At 38.8% G+C, this 7500-nt stretch overlaps 1 pseudogene; it reads right to left on the minus strand.

Annotated features, from left to right (window-relative positions):
• Positions 1-1285: 1285 nt before the first annotated feature.
• On the minus strand, positions 1286-6889 carry LOC138057963 (uncharacterized; annotated as a pseudogene).
• Positions 6890-7500: the final 611 nt, after the last annotated feature.

The raw sequence follows: 7500 nt of genomic DNA on the forward strand, positions 1-7500 counted from the left end.
TTGAAATTTTCCCGCTGGAATTAGTCGCAGTTAACACCGTGAAACTTGGTCTTTATCAGCGGTTTTCTTAGACTCTATTACCAGCCGCTGTTTCGGGAAATGAGCAGCCTACGGTTTCTTTCATTGTGTAACACTACCGAATGCTTCTTGCCTCCGGTTTGTAAAGTTTTCCTGAGGGTTTGGTTACTAAGCCATCGCAGGTAAGTAAAGGTGTATGGACGACACATGGCATGGACAACATGGCGGACAGTTTGAGAAAGGAATTTTTGTTTTACTGGAATCACATCACCCCAATGCCAGGATATTCAATGCACTGGGAAGTTTGGAAAATGACTACAAACACCTTTGAACCAAACATGCTTTTGTAAGGCATTATTTTAAAAGAACCGTAAACACAGCGGTTTTGTAGATCGCCAGCCTAGCCACTACACACCCCTAAAAACATTCTGCACAACAAATTATGGGACAACTGAGCCAATGCTGTGTGCTTCATTAAGATTCATGTTCATTGTGACAATTATTGATGATCACAGATGTTCCAACTATTTAATTAAATAGTATGGTCTCTAAGAAGGCAAATGAGAACAGAGATCACAAGTATCTAGAAAAGTATTTAGTTGTATCATTTCTGGTTTACACTTTTTTTCTAGAAACCTATCTTCACTCAGGTGTATAACAGTGAAAACTTATTGTAATTCTAAAACAACATCCAGCATTTTAAAGAGAATTATTTGCATTTTACTAAAGCTTCAAAAGAAAGAAAGGTGGACTATCATGATGTAATGGCCAATTAAAAACTAGCAGTGAAAACTCTTTTAAACAGACACTCTCAGGGCTTTTCTAGGAGGTCTATAAAGACTCAGCAATATTTGGTAGTGACTTTTTTACAAATTTAAATTGTGGATGACAGTCATGGATAACAGAAAAATTGACTCTTAATTGAAAGCTAAATGTGCATGTATGGACTCATCACTGATCAATCGCCTTCATCAAGAATGCTACCAATACTGCAATGCAAGTCTGCTTAATAGAAGTTTTTAACATTACAATAAACATTACCAAAATAAAATTAAGAGACACTGATTTTGGGACCAAAGTGTCTGCTTAATAAAGGATGTCCCCTTAATTGGGGGTTTGCTTAATAGAGGTCTCACTGTATATCAAAACACTAATCTCAAGTCATCTTGTCACTGCAATAACAGTTTCTCTCTTATAAATTGTTTCTCCCAATGCACAATGAGATTTGATTCTCTGAACAGGAATAAAGCAGGCAGGTCCAAATACATCAAAACATGTTACACCAGATTTCCACCGGGACTCCATATGAATAGCGTTCAGGATGTACAGAATACCAGTTGACCCGTGCCATGTAAAATAGGCATCTGCGTTCTGATGAATTAGGCAATGTTGATTTGATCTTTACACAGTGCCGGAAAAATGTTAACACTTGTCCTGGTCTAATATCGTCAGATCCTGTGTCGCAGGCCAGTGACCCTTCAGATCCTGCCCAGTTTGCTACAACAAAGGAATTTCTTGCGGTCTGGCTTTGCAGTGATCCATATAGCTCTGATCCAACTCTGATGGATTTGAATTGTGCAATAGTAAAGGGCATTTCAATAGTGGTTGTCTCGTCAAGGTCCAAAAGTTTCTTATACACTGATTTCAGCACATTTAAATCCTCACAGTCAAGTGCAGCATCTTTAGGTGAAGAGGTTGCACAGATACAATTATTGTTGTCCACTGTCCAACTGCAGGAATGCAAATCACCAACTGATACTTCTCTGTGTTCCTGAAGACTAAGGTATTGCTCTATTGGTTCCTGAGTATCCTTGACTGAACCTGAACCTTGGCAATTGTCAAAAAAATCCTTAAAAGTGTCCTGGTACATCTCAGGGTACTTGAAGTCTTTAACTTTACTTTGCATTAAAAACTTTCTCATCAGCTGAATTTCAATTGAACGGTTATTTGTGTGGAAAGAGCCAATTTTCACGATCGAAACCACTGAAATTAAGTCCTTGTCCCGATGAAAAATCTTTCTTGCATCGAGAACATCCCTGTGATGCCATGTGTCCCAGGAATCCTCCAATTTTCCGTGTAGCAGGGATATCTGATGAAACACATATTAGCCCCACTTTGATTGCCCGTTTAAAGAAACTACCATGAACAGCAACACGCTCTTTACAGGCCCAGAGTGTCTGCAACTCCTTGACAAGTGGTTCAAGAAAAGTGTTCGCAGTTAGTTTTGGTTCTGAAGGCCCTGGTAAAATGCCAACAACAATAATATTCTCCAGTTTGTACCTTTCGTGGCGAGGCAGATTAAGTAGGACAAGATAGACTACTCCAACAGATCCAGGAGAATGCTTGTATGGCCTAAACCAGTCAACATTAAGCATAACAGCCAGGCTGTTACTGTGAGAAAGAAACCCAGCTGATGAAAGCTCCTTCCAGACATTTCCTTGATATATGTCTGTTTTGACATTGCCAGGGAAGATCTGCTTTCTCCATTCTTGGCACTTCATCCAAAATCCAGGTCTACCAAAGAGTTGTTGCAAAGACCTTATAACAGAGTTATAAGGATACACCATCTTTGGGTATAGAAAAGTCTTTGTTCCAGTGCGAACAGTCTTCAGGAGTAATTCATCACAAGGACCTAAGCAATAAAATGTTGATAAATTAAGAAATCAGACAGAGGAACTGTGAAGTATACATTTATATTAAAAAAAAAATCAATACTTTCTCATTTCATTAATGTGAATCATTTCCCTATTACACAATCTGAAAAGTTAATACTTGATCGATAGAAAGCTTGCCAAATGACTGGGAACCAAAGTGACAATGTTACACTGTACCATGATACACCAGGATTATGTTCATTGCTACAGTATTGTCTATGTGAACTGCAGAGACTGGACAGTAATGTCAAGGGTTAAGGGTGGAGAGATTGAATATTTTGACAAATAATTAAAATTTAGATGAGATTTGGCTAGGTAGCAAGAATGGTGATTTCACTCAGCATTTTAGCAATTTATTGTTACCCTGTACTTGTTGGAAAATATTCCAGACCAGCCTTTTTCCATTTTTGTTTTTAACAACAGTTCCCTTTTTTTCACTCAAAAATTCTCTGCAAGAACCCTGGGAACATGATATCTATTCATCATGTCATAAGTGTGGGAGAGAGAAATATTCATCATTTTCCACGCTTGCATCCTTCTCATTTTAAGCAGAGATTAAGTTTTATCTTTTTTTTTCAAATCTGAGTTACAACTGTAACTGGACACTACGTGACCCAAGTTTTAAGCCTTAAGTTCAAAAAGACAACTGTTTATTTTAACTGGAATTTTCCTATTTAATGGTCTGCCATTACCAACTTTAAAATCTTGACAGAGCTGGATTGACGAGAAAATGACGAGAAACGCTGACTAGTTTAAGAATGCAATGAATTTGTACACGACTGAATTAATATGCAGCATGTGAGTTTCACGCTTTCAGATTTTTAAACTCCTCTTTTGCATACATAATAAACTATGTTTACTCGCTGAAATTTTAAGCTATCGAGTGAATGACGTTACTTTTCCCTAGATCCCATCCTCTGACGTCCAGTCGGTCAGTTTGAATGTGAGTAATGGCTGACCGTGATATCTAAAACACAAAGTAAACAGCCTTTGGTTGAAAATCAAAGCTCAAAATTTTGCTAGGCAGGTGTTAAGCAAACACTCTTTCAAAATCTGAAGAAAAAGAGGAAGTGATTCTCGTACCACTTTTTAATCACTCACTGAAAAACTGTCCCATTAAAACATCCTCATGAAAACATACATGTACAGTAGCCAATATACTGTATATAACATATGCAAGAAAATTTTTTAGCCGTCAGGTTTGGTTGTTCCCTTCATTTCTCGATAAGAATAGATGTAAGACTTATGCCTTATTGACAAGCATTTCGTGATGATTTTTAAAAAGTATTGCCCTTGAATAGGCGCTGCCCTTGTGTAAGTGTCGCATCAAAACCTGGTTAAATTTAATTATCACTCTTTCAAGTAAATAAAGTACACTGTACATATGTAAGTCAGGGTCAACCCAGGGGAACTGCTATACTGATATACCTGAAAATAATTACCCAATATACACAAAATTGGGACATTGCTATAAAGGAAAAAAATTGCTCTACATGAAAGGGATTTTAACTTACAATTCAATATCTATTGAGTATTCTACCCATATTTCTTCGCAAAAATACTGTACAGTCGAACCTCGATTATCCGGACTCGTCGGGCCCTCAGTAAAAAGTCCGGATAATCGAAAGTCTGGATAATCGAAAATATGCATATTAATGAGATAACAATGTAAACAAAAGAAATAAAGATAGCACATTTTTAATTACAAAAGTCTTCTATGAACTGCCCCTATACTCATGTACACTGTTTATAAATGAAAACCTATTCTGTTATAAATGAAAACCTATTCGTCATTTCTAAAAAAGTGAAGCCAGTAGTTTGCTTTAAAGTCTTAAAACGAGATCGCATGGCGAAGTCCTTGACATTCCCTTAGCAACAAAACAATACTGAACCAATCAAAATTCAGCTGAATGCATCAGAATGCTCTTTGTCGCCGAGCGCTAAATCTTTTGAAAGCGAAGTGGTAAATGCAAAGTTTTAAACACATGCACTTTTCTTGATTTTAAACTTTTTTTACCTCTGAAAGCTTTTGAGATCAAAGCTTATTAATATTCATGAAAAAAACGGGACCAGAGAAAAAGTCCGGATAATCGAAAAGTCCGGATAATCGAGGTCCGGATAATCGAGGTTCGACTGTACCTACCTACATGTAATTTGAAACCCCCTGTATATGGTGTACCCAAAACCCTGGCCGATACCCTGGTAAGTTACACTATATACCCTGCTAGAGTTAATCAAGCAACAAGAACATAAATTTTTGTACACTAAGGAAACAGTCTCACCTCGTCTACTTCTATGTGGGTGATTTGACCATGGCACAAACTTGCAACGGACTGACACTTGTCTTCCGCAGCGCTTCTGCATGCATTCTTTATAGTCATACAGAGTCTTGCACTTAGGGCAGACGACATACTTTATGAAGTTATCATTGTTTAACAGTCCAAGATGTTTTCTCAGCTTGTAAAGGGTGTTTGGTAAACGTTTGCCAAGCTCAGCAAAGCAACTGTTCCCATCAAATGTTCCAACTAACCATAGAAAACGGCTTAGAAATTTAAGAAGGATCTCAACAGCAGTGTCTGTTACAGAAAATCCAGACTGCCAAGATAATAAAAACAATAAAAGCCAGAAAATAAGGGCTCCACATTTATCTGAGGGTGTCGAATTCTCGTTGACATTTTCCCCTTCATCTTCCTGGTCAAAATCCTCCTCAAGATCATGACCTTCTGAAGGGTCATTCCACTCCTCGTTCACCGAATCATCAGTGTCCACAGGACTGCACTCAGCACTGTCTGTTAAATCGTCTTCATCGTCCTCGAAATAGTCCAGGTCTTCTTCATTAAAGCGTTTCCTTAACCTCTCTCTAAGTCTCCTGCGGATCTCTGGGGACAGCAACCGTCCTGATTCACAGTGAGATTCATCATGATCAACATCAGCTCCTTCCACGTCCTTCTCACAGCACGAACTAGGATCCTCTCTTTCTGTTTCAGAGTTTACGTTCTCATCTGCACAGTCGATTTTGATCTCTTCCTCCAATGAAGCATTGAAAGCCTCGTCAGGAGATGCACTTATTTCTGGGCAAACATGCGATCTTGATCCAGAATAAGAGTAGCTGTTTCCACATCGCGAACACTGAATTCGGCGTCTATTTCTTCTTTCAAACTTTCGCAGAGAACTTCTTTTCGGCATTCTAATGTTTTCCAAAACCGACACGTAAACGATCCTGAGTTAGAGAAATGTGTGAAAAATGATGAAAAATGGTATAATCCACGCCGATGACCAAAAATACTTAGGGCTCTAAAAATTACAACCAATAACATAAATGGACCAATCACAACGCTTCTTTTAGTTGCGTGAACAAATCGTCTACGAGGACTATGGGAAAACCGGGAAAACCACTTTTGGTCTTTGAAGATTCTTGATAACAGTGTGATCGCATCGCACATCGCTTCTGGCTGAATTTTAGCTGAACGTTCCGTCGATCGAGCAAGAAATGGCGGCTACCCGGAACACCAATGTGTCGGAATTCAGGTTGGTTCTGAATAAACTGAAAGATCTCCAGGAGAAGTTGGAAAAGAGTGATCAATCGGCAGTAGCAAACCAGTTGACCGACATCAACGACTCGTTAAGAATCAACGAAGGAAACCAAAGCGATTTTTCTGATGCGGTATTTCAGACCTTGGCAGGAATTCAGGCTACCATGGAGAGGGGATTTAAAGCCATGGACGAGAGGGTTGCTGCTCTTGAAAGCAAAATAGCTGGTTGTGACTCAAGTCTTGCCGAGGGAAGCAGTAGTGACGCTGGAACTCCACCAAGTTCTTCAAGGAAACGAAAAATTCCTCGACACCCCGATCTCTCGGTGAGTAAGCTCAGTTCTCTCGATGACTAATTAATAAGTCTTAGGCTTAGCAAATGATTATCTTGCAATGGTGTTTCTGATGATATAGAACCGAATTTGAAAGCCATTCGATCATTCAAAATTCACGCCATGCATGCAGAATAATTTGTCACACCTTTTGTATGACGCCGCGATACCGAATTGTTTGATCAAATCGTTGGATCGAGCACGATTTCTTTTGCAGATGTGCTATATGTGATGATCTCTTTTCCAACACTATTTCTTACAACATGAGATACTGTATCAGGTCGAAAGACATTTTCGTTCAAATTTCGCGCCCTCCATTCGGAAATTAGTCGTATCACAGGCGCCCCAAGCTGAAAATACGTGGTGTATGCGACAGTTTGTGTATATAGAGAATTGTATGGGAAAATCACCGATCGTAAAAAAATTGTGTAAATAACTATCTCATTTGAAATAAAGTTTTCCTACCTCAAATGTGTGACACCGGCCTTCCCATTATTTCAGCAACGGCCTTCCGGATGACTTCACTAAACGGTGTCAGAATGGCTCGAAACTCGCCAAAAGAGACAAGTTGGTCACACATTTGAAGTAGGAAAACTTTATTTCAAATGACATAGTTATTTACACAATTTTTTTACGATCGGTGATTTTCCCATACAATTCTCTATATACCCAAACTGTCGCATACACCACGTATTTTCAGCTTGGGACGCCTGTGGTCGTATCGCCTACTGGTCGTTTCGCTGCCAACTATTCTTATTGCGCATACGTTCTGTGCAACTCTAGATACTCGGATTTCCTATGGGTGATGCTTACTAATACAGGGATATATTTTTGCGCGGTTTAAAATTGTGCTGAGAAAGTAGATCTTAGTAAGTACTATTGGTTCCAAAAAGAAAATTGGGCGCAACCATGCATTTTAATAGATAATTAAGCTTCAATTTGAGAAAGAACGCCATACATGGCTTT

The sequence above is a fragment of the Montipora capricornis genome, chromosome 7 (genome assembly GCF_036669925.1).
Source record: "Montipora capricornis isolate CH-2021 chromosome 7, ASM3666992v2, whole genome shotgun sequence".
Taxonomy (NCBI): Eukaryota; Metazoa; Cnidaria; class Anthozoa; order Scleractinia; family Acroporidae; genus Montipora; species Montipora capricornis.